Source organism: Cornus florida, unplaced genomic scaffold (assembly GCF_030987335.1).
Source record: "Cornus florida cultivar Cherokee Brave unplaced genomic scaffold, ASM3098733v1 CherokeeBrave_3.0.0_Hap2_Chr05, whole genome shotgun sequence".
NCBI lineage: Eukaryota > Viridiplantae > Streptophyta > Magnoliopsida > Cornales > Cornaceae > Cornus > Cornus florida.
This window is the reverse complement of record NW_026775575.1, coordinates 36210641-36233848: the sequence shown is the minus strand read 5'-3', so window position 1 is coordinate 36233848 and position 23208 is coordinate 36210641. Positions and strand designations below refer to the sequence as shown.

At 39.1% G+C, this 23208-nt stretch overlaps 2 pseudogenes; both read left to right on the top strand.

Annotated features, from left to right (window-relative positions):
* The first annotated feature begins 13286 nt into the window (after positions 1 to 13286).
* LOC132310659 (small nucleolar RNA R71) lies at positions 13287 to 13385 on the top strand (annotated as a pseudogene).
* A 9499-nt stretch (positions 13386 to 22884) lies between these two features.
* LOC132310660 (small nucleolar RNA R71) lies at positions 22885 to 22983 on the top strand (annotated as a pseudogene).
* The last annotated feature ends 225 nt before the right edge of the window (positions 22984 to 23208 follow it).

Here is a 23208-nt window from a genome sequence, read left to right as displayed (position 1 = left end):
CAAAACCTGGAGACACTCTCCAAAGCCGGGTGTTTGTACTGGAGCCTCAGGTATGACTGGATTAGGAAACTGTGGTACATCCTAAGCGTGACCCTGCTGGAGAATCATATTGTAGAACCTCTTTAGGATACTACTCTAAGTCAATGTCCATATGGACTGCAGTCGGGTCGACTACTAGATCGTCCGCTGCTGGTGCGGCTGCTGCTGTTGCTGCCACCATCTCCTCATCCTTTGCCTCCTCTACTATTATCTCCGTGTCCTCTAAAAGACTCTTAATAAGAGCATTGTAGCACTTACTCTAGTCCTTCTTGCCAAAATGGCAAGCTCCTGCCTCTGAGCGTTCATTAAGACGGAATGGATAGCGCTGATCCCGGAGGATCTGAGTGATCAGATGGCGAAATGGAAGATACTTAGCCCACTTGGGCTTGGCCTTGCTGATGTAGTTGGCATAGAGCTTCTTCATTACAGTCTAGTAGAGTGCTGGAATAGAAACCCAACATCCTGTGTAAAGAGCATATAGGGCTGTTAAATAAACGCCGCGCCTCTAGATCTTGTGGCTGGCCATGAATACATTTTGGTACAGGACCCAATCAAAGAACCACAGATCATCGGGCAGATAGGTGTGAGTAGCAAATGTGTCGCCCTCACTGTAATGGCCTGTAAGTGCCTCGGCCATAAATGTAAAAGAAGACCTCCTCTCCAAAATAGGATAATTGAGCTCAAGCTCAAGAGGGCAGGCATGCGGGCATTGGAAGGATCAGGCCAAAATCTCTACTGTAATGTGGATAGGATAGTCATCGACTGTAGCGCGCAGCTCCGCTAGATTACTCGAGGCAGGTCGAAGGTTCTAGAAGAACATTCAAACAAGCCTCGGGTAAACTGGGTAAGTGACCGGGGCTAAAATGGCTGAAATGCCCCTGCGGTCAATGTCCTCATAGGCTGCCCGGGTAAAGATATACCGAGAGAAAAAAGAAATGTCAAAAATTGACTCATGCGCCACCTGAAGGCATGAGTATCTCAGCAAAGGTCTGTCTATGGCCTGGTCTGGCTGTGCAGGAGGCGAAGATAAAGAAGGTGATGGTGTATGCTTAGCCTCATCATGAGATGATAAAGATGCAAAAGCAGAAGACTGTAGTTTGTTGTCTGATGGGGACTGAGCTGGATCAGCCTCTGTATAATCCTCTAACTGCTTAGGATATGGGACCTGAGATGGTCCTGCTTGATGCTTGAGCTGGTCCCGAACATGATAGGGCTCACCTGGCCCCTCTAATTTGGGCCTGACTCGATGATGATAATGTCCACGGGCAACAGTCTTGACCCAAGCCATGGCCTGCAAAACAGAAAGAAAAACACTTACAATATAAGTTAGTATTGGCATTAAGAATTGAAGCACAGTATATAGAAACATGTATGTTAAATAAGATAGACAACACAAAACATGAATCTACGTAAGTGATGATGGGGCTAAATAAACAGTGACAGTAAGTGAAGCATGCTAAACAATATGAGTATGGAATGCATCCAATGTAGAAAACACAAGCATTGGGCATATATGAGATACCATGGAATCACAAAAAAAGTGTGTGAAGTGTGTGATGCAAATCTGTGAAATTAGATCGATCATAAAAATGTGAGATTGATCTCACAAGATCGATCTGAGAAAAGTTCGATCGATCGAACTGGGATGGGAAATTCGAAAAGTCACAGATCTGTGAAGTGGAAGGCACGAGGGCACCCAAGCAAACTTGTGGGGCCCTCTCACACATCAACAACACAATAAGGGTCACTTGTTTGGCCCGCGACATTCAAAAATTAAATTAAAAATGAAAAATATATACAAAACTATATGTATATATATATACATATATATACAAAATCATAGAAACTTTAAAAATAGCAAGATTCAAACATAGCAACCCTAGATCTAACATGGCAAGCATCACAAATGGGTAAATTGAAAGTCAAAGTCAAGGGGAGAACTCGGAACTTACCAAATTTGAGAGAAGTGGTGCGAAGGAGAGAGATGAGATCTATAATGAAGGATTGAGATTCGAGGCTCAGGAAGGTCGCCGGAGGGCTCGCCGGAGATAGGAGAGAGATGGGTTGCAGCGGCGAGTGTTGAGAAGGTGTGTAGATCAATCTATGGATCGATCGAATGACCTTAGGGCTTTGTTTTTAAAAACATTTCTCGACAGGTTCGATCAATCAGGGAAAATTTTCGATCGATCGAACAAGATCGATCTTAAAAATGTTGAGATCGATCGAACCTCGAAATTTTTTATTTTTTATAATTATTTTTATATATATATTTGAATATTTACAAACTAAAAATTGAAATTCAAAACATTTTTTGGATTTTTGGAAAAATAACATAAAATACAATTTTTTAGGAATTTTTAGAAATTATATAAATTTTTGCATTTTGAAAATTTTAAAATGAAAAGAAAAGTAGAAATTAAAAATCAAAAATCTTTAAAATAAAACAAAATAAAAATCTTTTTAAGGTTTTAAAGATAAGATAAAATAAAATAAAATAAAATAAAAATAAAAGCAACAATGCAATCAAAGTCAAAATCAAGGTCAACAAAGAGTAGAGATCGATCAAGATGAGATCGATCGAAAATACACTTCGATCGGTCAAACAGGTGAAAAGCTGCAGAGAAGTTCGAACGATGCACAGAGAGGCCTTTTTTCATGGATCTCAAAAATTTTCTAAGTGTGGAGTGAAGATTGATCTAAGAAAAAGTTAGATCGATATATGAACTTTCAGATCGATCTAAAGGAATTCTCGAACAATACACAGAGGGTTGATTTATGTAGGGATTTTCAAAATCGATGGAACAGAGCAATGATTGAATGTATGGATGAGTGTTCGATCGATTGAACCTCTTTTCAGATTGAAAGTGCATGCATACTCAACCTCAATTCCTAGCCATGTGTATGAATTCCAAAGTATATCTAGACGACGCAAAAATGAAAGATAAAACAAAAATGAATGAGGAATAGGGTTGTAAACCCTATGAAGCATTTACCAGTCTTTAACGTCTCTAGCAAGACGTTGGGCTCTTTCAGTCCGGAACAAACATCTTGTAATGCATCCCCTCCTTGTCGGGGTAATAAGTACTTTAAATTCCATCCAACAAATAGTTCCCTAAATAACTTATTGGATTAAGTTCAAAGGAATTTGTTAGTCCTTTGTCAATGTGATCTTTGGGCTTCCATGCCCTTTCAAAGCAAGATTTTGAAACATCATTTTTTGAATTCAAGGTTGAAGATGAAGTTTTTGAAGTTTTGGTTTCAAGCAAAGACTCCATTCTTTCACATTCATTGTCTAGACATTTTTCTACAACATTCACTTCTTCATGCTTGTCAAATGAATTTTGGGTCAGATTGAAGATATTCAACTTCATTTTCATATGCCCAAATGAAATTTTCATTGCCCCTGTCTTATAATTGATGTTGGCATTTGAGGTTGCCAAGAAAGGACGGCCAAGGATAACGGGAATTTGGCTCTTGGGATTTGGAACTGGTTCCTTGTGAATCACAACGAAATCGACCGGGAAGAAGAATTTATCAATTTTAATCAAGACATCCTCAATGATATCCCTTGGCTTTTTGATGGATCAGTCGGCAAGTTGTAAAACCACCGACGTCGGTTTCAAGCCTCCTAAGCCAAATTTAACATATACCGAGTATGGAAAAAGATTAATACTTGCTCCTAAGTCTAGAAGAGCCCGATTAATGACATGGTCACCAATGAACCGAGGTCCTTAAACTTTGTAAGGGTGTTATGCTGCAAGATTGAGCTCACTTGCTCAGTCAAAACCACTTTCCTAGGTGCTTGGCTCTTGTTCTTCCACTTTTGGGTACAAAGATCTTTTAAGAACTTGGTATAAGCCGGAATTCGCTTAATTGCAACCAAAAGTGGAAGATTAATCTTCACTTGCCTAAACATTTCAATGATTTCATTGGTCTTGGTCTTTTGTTTATCAAGATAAATGGATCCTTTCAAGGCATCCGGAAATGGAGCTCTTGGCTGAAAACCTTTTCAAAAATATTCTTTGAATAGTCCTCAACACAAGAATTTTTAAAATCCCTTTTCAAAACTTTGTTCAATTCATCTTTCAAATCAATTTTGGACTCACTTTTCAGATCACTTTCAACACTTTCTCATTTGAATGATCATGCATATGCAATGAAGGAGAAATATGATAAGAAATGGGATGGGTGTCAACTTTAGGTTTCACCGGTTCATTCTCTTCATTGGACACACCTACTTTGTTGTCCACAATCTTCCCACTTCTCAAAATTGTCATCGTATTGACATGCTTAATTGTGTGCCCTTCCGATGAGGAATGAGTCTCCACAACACATTGTTGCTTAGGTGGGACATTCAAAGGCATCTTCCCTTTTTCTCTAGCATTTAAGGTACTAGCTATTTGCCCTACTTGGGTTTCTAGCTTAGCAATCGATTGAGAATGAGAATGAAGCAATTGAGTGTTCGCCTCTAGAGTGCCTAGAGCGGTCAAAATATTCTCTTCAAATGCGGGACTCCTAGAGTTTCCTTGGGAATATGATGGTTGATTAGGAAAATGAGAATTAAAAAACTAATTGCAATGTGATTGAAATGATGATGATTTAAAACCTTGGGAACCTTAGCCTTGCATTGGCAGCGGAACATACTTCCCTTAAAAACCACCTTGGGGAGGGTTTAAGCCTTCCCCTTGGCTTTTCCAAGAAAAATTTGGATGGTTCCTCTAACTTAAATTGTAATGAGTGCCATAGAGATTATTCCCTTGATTAACAAATGTAGCATTGACTTGCACATGGGGCTCACTTTGCACATGTCCATGGGGAGAATTAGAAGTAGAATGCAAGACACTTAAACAAGTCATGCAAGATTCATTAGATGCACAATAATGAATATGTGTAGGGGAAGAAGATACTTGATTTGCCGAATTTTGGTTAATAAAAAATTAATCAAACCTTTAAGACAAGGATGATCAGGAAACTGTGGTACATCCCGAGCGTGCTCCGGAGAATGTACTAGTGACCCTGTTGGAGATTGATGCTATAGAACCTCTGTAGGATACTGCTCTAAGTCAATGTCCATATAGACTGCAGCCGGATCAACTGCTAAATCGTCCGCTGCTAGTGCGACTGTTACTGTTGCTGCCGCCATCTCCTCCTCCTTTGCCTCCTCTGTTACTATCACTGTGTCCTCTAAAAGACTCTTAAAAAGGGCATTATAGCTCTTATTCCAGTCCTTCTTGCCAAAATGGCAAGCTCCTATCTCTGAGCGCTCATCAGGACGGAATGGATAGTGCTGATCCTGGAGGATCTGAGTGATCAGATGGCCAAATGGAAGATACTTAGCCCACTTGGGCTTGGCTTTGCTGATGTAATCGGCATAGAGCTTCATCATCGCAGTCTAGTAGAGGGTTGGAATAGAAACCCAGCATCCTGTGTAGAGAGCATATAGGGTTGTCAAATAATCGCCGTGCCTCTAGATTTTATGGCCGGCTATGAATACATTTCGGTAGAGGACCTAATCAAAGAACCACAGGTCATCAGGTAGATAGGTGCGAGTACCAAATGTGTCACCCTCACTGTAATGGCCTGTAAGTGCCTCGGCCATAAATGTATAAAAAGACCTCCTTTCCAAAATAGGATAATCGAACTCAAGCTCAGGACGGCAGGTATGCGGGCATCGGCAGGATCGGGCCAGAGTCTCCACTGTAATGCTGATAGGATGGCCATCTACTGTAGTGCGTAGCTCCGCCAGATTACTCAGGGCAGGTTTAAGGCTCTATAAGAACATTCGAACAAGCCTCGGGTAAACTAGGTAAGTGACCGGGGCTAGAATGGATGAAATTCCCCTGCGGTCAATGTCCTCGTAGGCTGCCCGGGTAAAGATATACCGAGAGAAGATAGAAATGTCAGAAATCGACTGATGTCCTCGTAGGCTACCCGGGTAAAGATATACCGAGAGAAGAAAGAAATGTCAAAAATTGACTCAAGCGCCACCTGAAGGCATGAGTATCTTGGCAAAGGTCTGTCTAAGGCCTGGTCAGGCTATACAGGAGGTGAAGATGAAGAAGGTGATGGTGTGTGCTCAGCCTAATCATGAGATGATAAAGATGCAGAAGCAGAAGACTGTAATTTGCTGTCTAACGGGGACTGAACTGGATTAGCCTCTGTATAATCCTCTAGCTGCTCAGGCTGCTTAGGATCTGAGACCTGAGATGGTCCTGCTTGACGCTCAAGCTAGTCCCGAACATGATTGGGCTCACCTGGCCCCTCTAACCTGGGCCTGACTTGGCGATGACAATGTCCACGGGCAATAGTCTTGACCCTAGCCATGGCCTGCAAAATAGATTGAAAAACACTTACAATATAAGTTAGTATTGGCATTAAGAACTGAAGCACGATATATAGAAACATGTATGTTAAATAAGATAGACAACATAAGACGTGAATCTACGTAAGTGATGATGGGGCTAAATAAACAGTGACACTAAGTGAAGCATGCTAAACAATATGAGTATGGAATGCATCCAATGTGGAAAACATAAGCATTGAGCATGTATGAGATACCATGGAATCACGAAAGAACGTGTGTGAAGTGTGTGATGCAAATCTATGAAGTTCGATCAATCGAAGTATTCTTGTGATCGATTGAACCTACTGAATTTCCACGCTTTGCTTCAATCTGCTTCCACTTTGCTCCTTTGTTCCATCCAGCTTGAGTTAGCTTCTTTTAAGCTCTTATTTTGGCTGAATTAGCTTATTTTAAGGGTAAGCACCTAAAAAGGGCAACAACACGAAATTAGTCTAAAACGGGAAAGTAAGATAGATAAAGCTCCTAGAATACTAAGCTTAAGGGGTTTAAATGCGCACTTTTCAGCGTTTATCACACCCCCAAACTTTAATATTGCTAGTCCCAAGCAATGAACTACAAATAAACAACTATACAAGTATGAACTCGAAAGCAATAAATGATAACGCCACTTTCATAAGGAACACGATTGCATTTAGCATATGAAACAAGCCTTTGAAACCCTTAGGTTACCCCTAGTAGACGAGTGAAGTCTCGTGAGAGTTTCCAGAAATGATACCCATAAACATTAAGTTCATTCTCACAAAAGTGGTACCAATATTGCAAACAAGCATTGGGAGAAAACTACCTCAAGTATGCAATTTTTAAATTTTAAGCAATATAGTCCTTAAAAGATCAAACTCATTGCTAGTCATGGACCAATCATAGACGATCCCTCAAATACACAAGTCATGCTTAATATTTTGAATTGAAAGCAAATACTGTAATTAACACCATTACCCCACCCCCCCCCCCCCCAAACTTAAAGGGCACAATGTCCTTAATGTGCAAAGAGAACAAAGGAAAGAGTATACCAGTGTAGCTATAGCAAAGAATGGCCAGGACAAAAGTTTCCAAAGTGGGTGGTATAACCCCCCCAAACTTGGGATTAAATGTGGTCCTGAAAAGATGGCACTGGATAAAAGCTCATTAGATAACAAAGGGGAATAATAACAGTGCACAGTGGACATGCAAATGTAAATAGGATAAGAAATTGAAGTAAAGAGAGAGAGAGGAAAAAGGGTGGTCCTGAAAATTTGGGCAACACTCTCTCTTATTGAAATCACTGGGATGCACCTGATGGAGTCAATCAAATACAGATATATCAATACAAAGTATGACATCCAAAAGATAGCAAAATATAGCATGTATAGCAACAGATAAAAAGAATGTAAAAAAATAATGTACATCAAAATGTCTGGGCAACAGACTGGCCGTAAAAATATCACAACAATAATGAAAATAGTAAATATCATAGATATGTAAAGCATGAAATAGAGAGATATGAAGATCATGCTGAGGAGGTAGAATGGGCAGGGCGCGTTCCACGGATATCTCGGGATATGTCTTGCTGCGCAGTCATAACATCCGTACGCTGGGAAGAAATGTCAGCTCGGATGGAGGCTGTGTGTATGTGGATAGAGACTGTGGCATCCTCTAAAACCTGGAGACGCTCTCCAAAGCTGGGTGTTTATGCTGGAGCCTCAGGTATAACTGGATTAGGAAACTGTGGTACATCTTAAGCGTGCTCCAGAGAATGAACTGGTGACCCTGCTGGAGAATGATACTGTTGAACCTCTGTAGGATACTGCTCTAAGTCAATGTCCATATGGACTGCAGCCGGATCGACTGCTAGATCATCCGTTGCTGGTGCAGCGGCTACTGTTGCTGTCGCCATCTCCTCCTCCTTTGCCTCCTCTACTGCTATCACTGCGTTCTCTAAAAGACTCTTAAAAAGAGCATTGTAGCTCTTATTCCAGTCCTTCTTGCCAAAATGGCAAGCTCCTATCTCTGAGCACTCATCAGGACGGAATCGATAGCGCTGATCCCTGAGGATCTGAGTGAACAAATGGCCAAATGGAAGATACTTAGCCCGCTTGGGCTTGGCCTTGCTGATGTAGTCAGCATAGAGCTTCATCATCACAGTCGAGTAGAGGGCTAGAATAGAAACCCAGCATCCTGTGTAGAGAGTATATAGGGCTGTCAAATAATCACCACGCCTCTAGATCTTGTGGCCGGCCATGAATACATTTCGGTACAGGACCTAATCAAAGAACCACAGGTCATCTGGCAGATAGGTGCGAGTAGCAAATGTGTCACCCTCTCTGTAATGGCCTGTAAGTGCCTTGACCATAAATGTATAAGAAGACTTCCTCTCTAAAATAGGATAATTGAGCTCGAGCTCAGGAGGGCAGGCATGCGGGCATCGGCAGGATCGAGCCAGAGGTTCCACTGTAATGCAGATAGGATGGCCATCTACTGTAGCTCACAGCTCCGCCAGATTACTCGGGGCAAGTCGAAGGTTCTGGAAGAACATTAGAATAAGTCTCGGGTAAACTGGGTAAGTGACCGGGGCTAGAATGACTGAAATGCCCCTGCGGTCAATGTCCTCGTAGGCTGCCCGGGTAAGAATATACCGAGAGAAGAAAGAAATGTCAAAAATTGACTCATGCGCCACCTGAAGGCGTGAGTGTCTCGGCAAAGGTTTGTCTATGGCTTGGTCTGGCTGTGCAGGAGGCGAAGATGAAAAAGGTAATGGTGTATGCTCAGCCTCATCATGAGATGATAAATGTACAGAATCAAAAGACTATAGTTTGCTATCTGATGGGGATTTAGCTGGATTAACCTCTGTATAATCCTCTAGCTGCTCAGGCTGCTCAGGATCTGGGACCTGAGATTGTCCTTCTTGATGCTCGGGCTGGTCCCGAATATGATAGGTCTCACTTGGACCCTCTAATCTGGGCCTGACTCGGCGATGATAATGTCCACGGGCAACAGTCTTGACCCTAGCCATGGCCTGCAAAACAGAAAGAAAAACACTTGCAATATAAGTTAGTATTGGCAAACATGTATGTTAAATAAGATAGACAACACAAGGCATGAATCTATGTAAGTGATGATGGGGCTAAATAGACAGTGACAGTAAGTGAAGTATGCTAAACAATATGAGTATGGAATGCATCCAATGTGGAGAACATAAGCATTGGGCATGTATGAGATACCATGGAATCACAAAAGAAAGTGTGTGAAGTGTGTGATGCAAATCTGTGAAGTTCGATCGATCACAAAAATGTGAGATTGATCTCTGTAAGATCGATGTGAGAAAAGTTCGATCGATCGAACTGGGATGGGAAATTCGAAAAGTCACAGATCTGTGATGTGGAAGGCACGAGGGCACCCAAGCAAACTTGTGGGGCCCTCTCACACATCAACAACATAATATGGGTCACTTGTTTGGCCCGTGACATTCAAAAATTGAATTAAAAATGAAAAATATCTACAAAACTATATATATATATATATACATATATATACAAAATCATGGAAACTTCAAATATGGCAAGATTTAGACATAGCAACCCCAGATCTAACATGGCAAGCATTACAAATGGGTAGATTGAAAGTCAAAATCAAGGGGAGAACTCGGAACTTACCAAATTCTCGAGAGAAAAGTGGTGTAAAGGAGAGAGATGAGATCTGAGATGAAGGAGCGAGTTTCGAGGCTCGGGTAGGTCGCCGGAGGGCTCGCCAGAGATGGGAGAGGGATAGGTTGCAGCGGCAAGGGTAAATAAGGTGTATAGATCGATTGAATGACCTTAAGGTTTTCTTTTTAAAAACATTTCCCGACAGGTTCGATCGATCAGGGAAAATTTTCGATTAATCGAACAAGATCGATCTAAAAAATGTTGAGATCGATCTCACCTCGAAATTTTTTATTTATTATTATTATTATTATTTTATTTATTTATTTATTTTTATTTTTATATATATATTTGAATATTTACAAACTAAAAATTGAAATTCAAAACATTTTTGGGATTTTTGGAAAAATAACATAAAATAAATTTTTTTTGGAATTTTTACAAATTATATAAATTTTTGGATTTTGAAAATTTTAAAATGAAAAGAAAAGTAGAAATTAAAAATCAAAATAAAAATCTTTTTAAGATTTTTAAGATAAGATAAAATAAAATAAAATAAAAATAAAAACAACAATGCAATCAAAGTCAAAATCAAGGTCAACAAAGAGTAGTGATCGATCAAGATGAGATCGATCGAAAATACACTTCGATCGGTCGAACAGGTGAAAACCTGCAGAGAAGTTCAAACGATGCACAGAGAGGCCTTTCTTAATGGATCTAAAAAATTTTCTAAGTGTGGAGTGAAGATCGATCCAAGAAAAAGTTAGAACGAACTTTCAGATCGATCCAAAGGAATTCTCGAACGATACACAGAGGGTTGATTTATGTAGGGATTTTCAAATCGATGGAACAGAGCAATGATTAGATGTAGGGATGAGTGTTCGATCGATCGAACCTCTTTTGAGATCGATCGAACTTAGACAAAATGCCTATTTTCAGATTGAAAGTGCATGCATACTCCACCTCAATTCCTAGCCATGTATATGAATTCCAAAGCATATCTAGACAACGCAAGAAATGAAAGATAAAACATAAATGAGGGAGGAATAGGGTTGTAAACCCTGTGAAACATTTACTAGTCTTTAATGTCTCTAGCAAGACGTTGGGCTCTTTTAGCCCGGATCAAACATCTTGTAATGCATCTCCTCCTTGTCGGGGTGATAACTACTTTGAATTCCGTCCAACAAACGGTTCCCTAAAGAACTTGTTGGATTAAGTTCAAAGGAATTTGTTAGTCCTTTGTTAATGTGATCTTTGGGCTTCCATGCCCTTTCATAGCAAGATTTTGAAACATCATTTTTTGAATTTAAGGTTGAAGATGAAGTTTTTGAAGTTTTGGTTTCAAGCAAAGACTCTATTCTTTCACATTCATTGTCTAGACATTTTTCTACAACATTCACTTCTTCATGCTTGTCAATTGAATTTGGGGTCGGATTAAAGATATTCAACTTCACTTTCATATGCTGAAATGAAATTTTCATTACCCCCGTCCTATAATTGATGTTGGCATTTGAGGTTGCCTAGAAAGGACGGCCAAGGATAACAGGAATTTGGCTCTTGGGATTTCGAACCGGTTCCGTGTGAATGACAACGAAATCGACCGGGAAGAAGAATTTATCAATTTTAATCAAGACATCCTCAATGATACCTCTAGGCTTTTTGATGGATCGGTCGGCAAGTTGTAACACCACTGACGTTGATTTCAAGTCACCTAAGCCAAATTTAACATATACCGAGTATGGAAAAAGATTAATACTTGCTCCTAAGTCTAGAAGAGCCCGATTAATGACATGGTCACCATTGATGCAAGAAGTAGTAGGCTCACTTGCTCGGTTAAGACAACTTTCCTAGGTGCTTGACTCTTGTTCTTCCTCTTTTGGGTACAAAGATCTTTTAAGAACTTGGTATAAGCCGTAATTTGCTTAATTGCATCCAAAAGTGGAAGATTAATCTTCACTTGCCTAAATATTTCAATGATTTCATTGGTCTTGGTCTTTTGTTTATCAAGATAAATGGATCCTTTCAAGGCATCCAGAAATGGAGCTCTTGGCTCAAAAACTTTTTCAAAAATTTTCTTTGAAGAGTCTTCAAAACAAGAATTTTTAAAATCCCGTTTCAAAACTTTGTTCAATTCATCTTTCAAATCAATTTTGGACTCACTTTTCAGATCACTTTCTAACACTTTCTCATTTGAATGATTATGTATATGCAATGAAGGAGAAGTATGATAAGAAACGCGATGGGTGTCAACTTTTGGTTTCACCGGTTCACTCTCTTCATTGGACAGACTTACTTTGTTGTCCACAATCTTCCCACTTCTCAAAGTTGTCACTGCATTGACATGCTCAATTGTGTGCTCTTCCGATGAGGAAATGAGTCTCCACAACACATTATTGCTTAGGTGGGGCATTCAAAGGCATCTTCTCTTTTTCTCTAGCATTTAAGGTGCTAGCTATTTGCCCTACTTGGATTTCTAGCTTAGCAATCGATTGAGAATGAGAATAAAGCAATTGAGTGTTCACCTCTAGAGTGCCTAGAGCGGTCAAAACTTTCTCTTTAAAGGCGAGACTCCTAGAGTTTCCTTGGAAATATGATGGTTGATTAGAAAAATGAGAATTAGAAAATTGATTGCCATGTGATTGAAATGATGATGATTTAAAACCTTGGTAACCTTGGCCTTACATTGGCAGCGAAACATACTTCCCTTGAAAAGCACCTTGGGGAGGGTTTGAGCCTTCCCCTTTGCTTTTCCAAGAAAATTTTGGATGGTTCCTCTAACTTGAATTGTAATAAGTGCCATAGGGATTATTCCCTTGATTAACAAATGTAGCATTAACTTGCACATGGGGCTCACTTTGCACATGTCCATGGGGACAATTGGAAGTAGAATGCAAGACACTTGAACAAGTCATGCAAGATTCATTAGATGCACGATGATGAATATGTGTAGGGGAAGAAGATACTTGATTTACCAAATTTTGGTTGATCAAAAATTGATCAAACCTTTAAGACAAGGATTTCATCTTGGTGGCTATGTCATTAGAGTTGTTAACTTGATATAAGCCGACATTCTTCCTTCTCCTAGGTTTCTACCATTTTTAGAAGATAAGGACCTATGCATGGAATTTTCACTAATACTTTCATACAATTGCCACACATCATTTTCATGCTTATCAAGATAAGAACCACCCATGGATGCATCAACCATACCCTAGTGATTATCCAGTAAACATTCAAAGAAATATTGGACTAGTTGCCATTTAGGTATGTCATGATGAGGGCACTTTCTAAGCAAATCATTAAACCTTCCCCATGCCTCATGAAACATTTCCCCACCCCGTTGAGAAAATTTTCTAATTGAAGTTTTCATAGCATTGGTCTTAGAAACCGGATAGTACATTTTCAAGAACTTTAGTTTCATTTCCGCCCAAGAAGTTATCGAAAAAGGCCTAAGATTATTGAACCAATATTTTGCCTTGTATTTAAAACTTCCTCCGACATGTCCGTGTATTTCACGGTGGAACACACTTCAAGAAACTCATACAAATGCTTATAAGGTTCTTTACTAAGAAGTCCATGATAGTTTAGAAGCATATGAATAGTTTATGGTTTAATTTCATAGTGATGTGCTCTAAATGGAGGCAATTGAGTGTAAGTGGGTGCATTGTATTCATTTGGCACATAATGGTCTCTTAATGCAATGGGAGGATTCGCAATCGGTGGTGCTAAACGAACACCTTGATTAACTTGAACTATAGGGGTTGTGGAGTAAATATTGGCCGAGGCATTCCCAATGGAACTTGGCCTTGTTGTTATGGGTGAATGAATGGTCTAGGCATGCCTAATGGTACTTGAACATTTTCATGATGGACATTAGGGTGTAGGTTGCCTTATTGGTCTATGTGACCAAGGTCCTCTACATTGTCGTCACTTAAATCCTCCATTGGTGAAATTGAGTGATGAGAACTACCTCTTCCCCTAGGATTACGAGCAACCGATTCAAGATGCAAATTAGGAGGGACAAGAGTTTGATTCAATGACCTACGACCATGCATACACTAGCAAAGCAAAAAAACAAGCAACTAACAATCACTACGCCCCCTTAACAATTCAATCAAAAAATCTCCACATTCAATGATCCCATGCTACCATGCTTAAACAACATGCAAAGAAAGATAAATTGCCTCCACGCGGGCTCACGATTTATCTAAGAAATGAAAAAACAAGCCTCCAAGCGGGCCGATGATTTAACTAAAGCTTGAGTTAGAAAGATCTCACAAAGGATCCTTAAGCAACTTCAATTCATTTTCAACTTCCAAAATTTTTTATGCTTTGCATTTTTTTTTCTAGTCCTTTTTGTTATTAGCTTAGCTCCTTGCTTTGAATTCTCCTTTGCTTAACCTCCTTACTCAATTTTACCTAGCCAAATAAGAACAAACACAATAAGTAACCAAAAATAAAAATAAAGTAAACACAAGATCAAAAGAGTACTAATCCCTAATTGTTTCCAAAACACGGTGTTGCCAATTACATCCCCGGCAACAGTGCCAAAATTTGACGAGGCCGCTTGTATACGTCAAAATAATGTAGTGAATGTGCGGTCCAAAAAAAGCCTTTCTAGTCAAATTTAAATTTATAAAAACTAATACGACCACTACTACTAACGTAGCAAGAGTGAGTGGGGATCGTCCCAAGGGATTGAAGGGCTACTAGTAATGGAACAATACTTTGGGTTAGTAGGTCGAGTGATCAAATGTAGGTTGTTTGGTTGATTAAGCTACAATTAAGATTAAACAAGATCAATATAAAACAAGTAATTAACAGATAGATAAAACAAGAGAGAGAGATTTTGGGATTTAGAGATCACCACTAAGCATCACCTTTCTCTTCACTCAATTCACAATTAATGAGGGGGAAAACATATGTTGCAACAATAGTGAGTGTGTGTGATTGTTTTAACAAGCATGGATGACCAATTAAGTATATATTATCTAAACAACACAATGAATAGCATAATACATCAAACTAAGTCATTAATCCTTCTTTAAGCTCATAATCCAAACACATTACATAATTAGAGAAATATACTACTTGTATTCATAAGTGTAGAACATCAAACAACAAGCATGGATTGTCCTCCCACATAACAACTAGGGTAGCTACACTACATCTAAGCTAATGACATGGAAATTAAACTTATTAGACTAAGGGAGAGGCACAATCCATTAAGAAATGAGTATGAACCATCAAATAAACCACAAGAGCATTCTATTAAGCACTATGTCTTGACAATCTCTAAATCTATAGCATTAACACACATAGACATGCATCAACAACATAAGAGATAGACATAAACACATAGACATACATAGACATATGGATAGAATGAAATGATCAATTGGAAGAATTAAACCACACAAATCATTGAATAAACAATATCTATGTATATAAATATGTCAAAACATGTATTACAACACAAATCCCCTCAAAAATACATAAATTAAGGTAAAGAAAACATGCTTAGGGCTAACTCTAGCCCCAAGAAGATGTCTAACCACTCATGAATAGTGTCCTCCAACCCTCAAGGGCTATCTCCATGGTTGAAGTGCTCTTCTTCGTGAGGAAGATGGAAAACCTCTCAAGAATGTCTCTAGCCTCCTCTTCTCTTTTCTTCCTCTTTTTAATTATCTCTACAACTATCAAAAACTATATCTTTAAGCATATGTGTAAAAGTGGCTCATATTCCTTATATAGGTAGCTCAAATGTCACACCCAATGGTCTAGGCTCATACATAAGGTTCCTCCAATGATTGCACAATGAGACAACTTTTAATGAGCTGGAAGTATTTTTTTTCGGATTTGAGAGGGTTCGATCGATCGAACCTGTGCTGTGATAGTTCGAAAATGGCTGAGATCAATCAAACATTGGCTGGATCGATCCTCCCATGGTGACACCTTTTTAGATAAGGACAGATCTGAGATATTTTAGGGAATGAGACAAAAGTGGTACGTAGGGTGGCACAACTGGAGAAGATGGAATCTTTTAGATCGATTTGAGAATTGTTGGATCAATCGAACTTTGTGGGATCTTTGGATAAGGACAAAAAAGTTTGGATCCATCTTGGAGAGTCTAGATCGATGAACTTTCGATCGATCAAAGTATTCTTGTGATCGATCGAACCTGCTGAATTTCCATACTTTGCTTCAATCTGCTTCCACTTTGTTCCTTTCTTCCATCCAGCTTGAGTTAGCTTCTTTTAAGCTCTTGTTTGGCTGAATTAGCTTATTTTAGAGATAAACACCTAAAAGGGTAATAACATGAAATTAGTTTAAAACGGGAAAGTAAGATAGATAAAGGTCCCACAATACTTAAGCTTAAGGGGCTTAAATGCGCACTTTTCAGCGCTCATCACACCCCCAAACTTAAATATTGCTAGTCCCTAGAAATAAACTAGAAAGTCAAGGAATGTAATGAACAACTATACAAGTATGAACTAGAGAGCAATAAATGGATAATGCCACTTTCATAGGGAACACGATTGCATTTAGCATATGCAACAAGCCTTTTAAACCCCTAGGTTACCCCTAGTGGACGAGTGAAGTCTCGTGAGGGTTTACAGAAATGATACCTATAAACATTAAGCACATTCTCACAAAAGAGGTACCAATATTGCAAAAAGGCATTGGGAGAAAACTACCTCAAGTATGCAATTTTTAAATTTTAAGTAATATAGTCCTCAAAAGATCAAAATCAGTGATAGTTATGGACTAATCATAGACAATCCCTCAAATACATAAGTCATGCTTAGTATTTTGAATTGAAAGCAAATACTGCAATTAACACCATTACCACCCCTCCCCCCAAACTTAAATGGCACAATGTCCTCAATGTGCAAAGAGAACAAAGGAAAGAGTATACCAGTGTAGCTGTAGCAAAGAATGGTCAGGACACAAGTATCCAAAGTGGGTGGTATAAACCCACCCCCCCCCCCCCCCTTAAACTTGGGATTAAATGTGGTCCTGAAAAGATGGCACTGGATAAAAGCTAATTAGATAGCAAAGGGGAATAATAACAGTGCACAATGGACGTACAAGTGTAAATGGGATAAGAAATTGAAGTAAAGAGAGAGAGGAAAAAGGGTGGTCCTGAAAATTTGGGCAACACTCTCTCTTACTGAAATCACTGGGATGCACCTGATGGAGTCAATCAAATATAGATATATCAATACAAGGTATGACATCCAAAAGATAGCAAAATATAGCATGTATAGCAAAAGATAAAAATAATGTAAAAAAATTATGTACATTAAAATGTCTGGGCCAACAGACTGGCCGTAAAAATATCACAATAGTAATAAAAATAGTAAATATCACATATATGTAAAGTAGGTATGAAAGAGATGTGAAGATCATGCTGAGGAGGTAGGACGGGTAAGGCGCATTCCACGGATATCTCGGGATATGTCTCGCAGCGCAATCATAACATCCGTACATAGGGAAGAAATGTCAGTTCAGATGGAGACTGTGTCTGCGTGGATAGAGACTACGACGTCCTCCAAAACCTGGAGACACTCACCAAAGCCGGGTGTCTGTACTGGAGCTTCAAGTATAACTGGATCAGAAAATTATGGTACATCCTGAGCGTGCTCCGGAGAATGAACTAGTGACCCTACTGGAGAATGATACTGTAGACCCTCTATAGGATACTGCTCTAAGTCAATGTCCATATAGACTATAGCTGGATCGACTGCTGGATTGTCCGCTGCTGGTGCGGCTGCTGCTGTTGCTGCCACCATCTCCTCCTCCTTTGCCTCCTCTGTTGCTATCACTTCGTCCTCTAAAAGACTCTTAAAAAGGGCATTGTAGCTCTTATTCTAGTCCTTCTTGCAAAAATGGCAAGCTCCTATCTCTGAGCGCTTATTAGGACGGAATGGATAGCGCTGATCTCGGAGGATCTGAATGATCAGATGGCCAAATGGAAGATACTTAGCCCGCTTGGGCTTGGCCTTGCTGATGTAATCGGCATAGAGCTTCATCATCACAGTCTAGTAGAGGGCTGGAATAGAAACCCAGCATCCTGTGTAGAGAGCATATAGGACTGTCAAATAATCGCCGCACCTCTGGATCTTGTGGCCGGCCATGAACACATTTCGGCATAGGACCGAATCAAAGAAACACAGGTCATCGGGCAGATAGGTGCGAGTAGCAAATGTATCACCCTCACTGTAATGGCCTGTAAGTGCCTCGGCCATAAATGTATAAGAAGGCCTCCTCTCTAAAATAGGATAATTGAGCTCAAGCTCAGGAGGGCAAGTATGTGGGCATCAGTAGGATTGGGCCAGAGTCTCCATTTTAATGCAGATAGGATGGCCATCTACTATAGCGCGCAGCTCCGCCAAATTACTCAAGGTAGGTCAGAGGTTCTGGAAGAACATCTGAACAAGCCTCTGGTAAATTGGGTAAGTGACTGGGGCTAGAATGGCTAAAATGCCCCTGCGGTCAATGTCCTCGTACGCTACCCGGGTAAAGATACACCGAGAGAAGAAAGAAATGTCAAAAATCGACTCATGCACCACCTGAAGGCGTGAGTATCTCGGTAAAGGTCTGTCTATGGCCTGGTCTGGCTGTATAGGAGGTAGAGATGAAAAAGGTGATGGTGTATGCTCAGCCTCATCATGAGAAGATGAAGATGCAGAAGCAGAAGACTGTAGTCTACTATCTGATGGGGACTGAGCTGGATCAGCCTCTGTATAATCCTCTAGCTGCTCACGCTGCTCAGGATCTGGGACCTGAGATGGTGCTGCTTGATACTCGGGCCGGTCCTGAACAAGATAGGGCTCACTTAGCCCCTCTAATCTGGGCCTGACTCGGCTATGATAATGTCCATGGGCAACAGTCTTGACCCTAGCCATGGCCTGCAAAACAGAAAGAAAAACACTTGCAATATAAGTTAGTATTGGCATTAAGAATTGAAGCACAGTATTTAGAAACATGTATGTTAAATAAGATAGACAACACAGGACATGAATCTACGCAAGTGATGATGGGGCTGAATAAGCAGTGACAGTAAGTGAAACATGCTAAACAATATGAGTATGGAATGCATCCAATGTGGAAAACATAAGCATTGGGCATGTATGAGATAGCATGGAATCACAAAAGAAAGTGTGTGAAATGTGGGATACAAATCTGTGAAGTTCGATCGATCACAAAAATGTGAGATCGATCTCTATAAAATCGATCTGAGTAAAGTTCGATCGATCGAACTGGATGGGAAATTTGAAAAGTTATAGATCTGTGACGTGGAAGGCACGGGGGCACCCAAGGAAACTTGTGGAGCCCTCTCACACATCAACAACACAATATGCGTCACTTGTTTGGCCCACGACATTCAAAAATTGAATTAAAAATGAAAAATACATACAAAACTATATATATATATATATATATATACATATATATATATAATCATGGAAACTTCAAAAATGGCAAGATTTAGTCATAGCAACCCTAGATCTAGCATGGCAAGCATCACAAATGGGTATATTGGAAGTTAAAATCAAGGGGAGAACTTGGAACTTACCAAATTCGCAAGAGAGAAGTGGTGCGAAAGAGAGAGATGAGATCTTAGATGAAGGAGCGAGATTCGAGCCTCGAGAAGGTCGCCAGAGGGCTCGCCGGAGATGGGAGAGAAATGGGTTACAGCGGCGAGGGTTGAGAAGGTCTGTAGATTGATCTATGAATCGATCGAATGACCTTAGGGTTTTGTTTTTAAAAATATTTCCTGATAGGTTCGATTGATCAAGGAAAATTTTCGATCGATCGAATAAGATCGATCTTAAAAATGTTGAGATCGATCTCACCTCGAAATTTTTATTTTTTTTTATTATTATTATTTTATTTATTTATTTTTATTTTTATATATATATTTGAATATTTACAAACTAAAAATTGAAATTCAAAATATTTTTTGGATTTTTGGAAAAATAACATAAAATACAATTTTTTTTTGGAATTTTTAGAAATTATATAAATTTTTTGATTTTAAAAATTTTAAAATGAAAAGAAAAGTAGAAATTAAAAATAAAAAATCTTTAAAATAAAACAAAATAAAAATCTTTTTAAGGTTTTTAAGATAAGATAAATTAAAATAAAAATAAAAACAATAATGCAATCAAAGTCAAAATTAAGGTCAACAAATAGTAGAGATCGATCAAGATGAGATCGATCAAACAAGTGAAAACCTGTAGAGAAGTTCGAACGATGCATAGAGAGGCCTATTTTCATGGATATCAAAAAATTTCTAAGTGTGGAGTGAAGATCAATCCAAGAAAAAGTTGGATCGATCTAGGAACTTTCAAATCGATCCAAAGGAATTCTCGAACAATACACAGAGGGCTGATTTATGCAGGGATTTTCAGATCGATGGAACAGAGCAATGATTGGATGTAGGGATGAGTGTTCGATCGATCGAACCTCTTTTGAGATCGATCAAACTTAAACAAAATGCCTATTTTCATATTGAAAGTGCATGCATACTCAACCACAATTCCTAGCCATGTGTATGAATTCCAAAGTATATCTAGACGACGCGAGAAATGAAAGATAAAACAGAACTAAGGGAGGAATAAGATTGTAAACCCTACGAAGCATTTACTAATCTTTAACGTCTCTAACAAGACGTTGGGCTCTTTTAGCCCGGATCAAACATCTTGTAATGCATCCCCTTTTTGTCGGGGTTATAAGTACTTTGAATTCAATCCAACAAACGGTTCCCTAAAGAACTTGTTGGATTAAGTTCAAAGAAATTTGTTGGTCCTTTGTCAATGTGATCTTTAGGCTTCCATACCCTTTCAAAGCAAGATTTTGAAACATCATTTTTTGAATTCAAGGTTGAAGATGAAGTTTTTAAAGTTTTGATTTCAAGCAAAGACTCCATTCTTTCACATTCATTGTCTAGACATTTTTCTACAACATTCACTTCTTCATGCATGTCAAATGAATTTGGGGTTGGATTGAAGATATTCAACTTCACTTTCATATGCCCAAATGAAATTTTCATTACCCCCGTCCTACAATTAATGTTGGCATTTGAGGTTGTCAAGAAAGAACGGCCAAGGATAACTAGAATTTAGCTCTTGGGATTTGGAACTAGTTCCGTGCCAATGACAACGAAATCGACCGGGAAGAAGAATTTATCAATTTTAATCAAGACATCCTCAATGATACCGCAAGGCTTTTTGATGGATCGGTCGGCAAGTTGTAAAACCACCGACGTTGGTTTCAGTCTCCTAAGCCTAATATAACATATATTAGGTATGGAAGAAGATTAACACTTGCTCCTAAGTCTAGAAGAGCCCGTTTAATGACATGGTCACCAATGATGCAAGAAGTAGCAGGCGAACTAGGGTCCTTAAACTTTGGAAGGGTGTTATGTTGCAAGATTGAGCTCACTTGCTCGGTCAAGACATTTTCCTAGGTGTTTGGCTCTTGTTCTTCCTCTTTTCGGTACAAAGATCTTTTAAGAACTTGGCATAAGCCAGAATTTGCTTAATTGCATCCAAAAGTGAAAGATTAATCTTCACTTGCCTAAACATTTCAATAATTTCATTGGTCTTGGTCTTTTATTTATCAAGATAAATGGATCCTTTCAAGGCATCCGAAAATAGAGCTCTTGGCTTAAAAACTTTTTCAAAAATTTTCTTTGAAGAGTCTTCAACACAAGAATTTTTAAAATCCCTTTTCAAAACTTTGTTCAATTCATCTTTCAAATCAATTTTAGACTCACTTTTCAGATCACTTTCTAACACTTTCTCATTTGAATGATCATGCATATGCAATGAAGGAGGAATATGATAAGAAACGGGATAGGTGTTAACTTTTGGTTTTACCAGTTCACTTTCTTCATTGGACACACCTACTTTGTTGTCCACAATCTTCCCACTTCTCAAAGTTGCCACCACATTGACATGCTCAATTGTGTGCCCTTCCGATGAGGACTGAGTTTCCACAACATATTGTTGCTTAGGTGGGGCGTTCAAAGGCATCTTCACCTTCTCTCTAGCTTTTAAGGTACTAGCTATTTGCCTTACTTGGGTTTCTAGCTTAGCAATCGATTGAGAATGAGAATGAAGCAATTGAGTGTCGCCTGAGCGGTCAAAACTTTCTCTTCAAAGGCGGGACTCCTAAAGTTTCCTTGGGAATATGATGGTTGATTAGAAAAATGAGAATTAGAAAATTTATTGCCATGTGATTGAAATGATGATGATTTAAAACCTTGGGAACCTTGGCCTTGCATTGGTGGCGGAACATACTTCCCTTGAAAACCACCTTGGGGAGGGTTTGAGCCTTTCCCTTGGCTTTTCCAAGAGAAATTTGGATGGTTCCTCTAACTTGAATTGTAATGAGTGCCATAGGGATTATTCCCTTGATTAACAAATGTAGCATTAACTTGCATATGGGGCTCACTTTGTACATGTCCATGGGGACAATTGGAAGTAGAATGCAAGACACTTGAATAAGTCATGCAAGATTCATTAGATGCACGATCATGAATATGATTAGGGGAAGAAGATACATGATTTGCTAAATTTTGGTTGATAAAAAATTGATCAAACCTTTGAGACAAGGATTGCATCTCGACGGCTATGTCAATGGAGTTGTCAACTTGATATAAGCTGACATTTTTCCTTCCACCTAGGTTTTTACCATTTTTTAAAGATAAGGACCTATGCTTTCATACAATTGCCACACATCATTTTCATGCTTATCAAGATAAGAACCACCCATGGATGCATCAACCATACCTTTGTGATTATCCGGTAAACTTTCAAAGAAAAATATTGGACTAGTTGCCACTTAGGTATGTCATGATGAGGGCACTTTCTAAGCAAATCATTAAACCTTTCCCTTGCCTCATGAAACATTTCCCCATCCCCTTGAGAAAATTCTCTAATTGAAGTTTTTATGGCATTGGTCTTAGAAACCGGATAATACTATTTCAAGAACTCTTGTTGCATTTCCGCCTAAGAAGTTATTGAAAAAGGCCTAAGATTGTTGAACCAATATTTTCCCTTGTCTTTAAGGGTAAAAGGAAAAATTTTAAGCCTTATAACTTCCTCCGGCATTTTCGTGTATTTCATAGTGGAACACACTTCAAGAAACTCATCCAAATGCTTATAAGGTTCT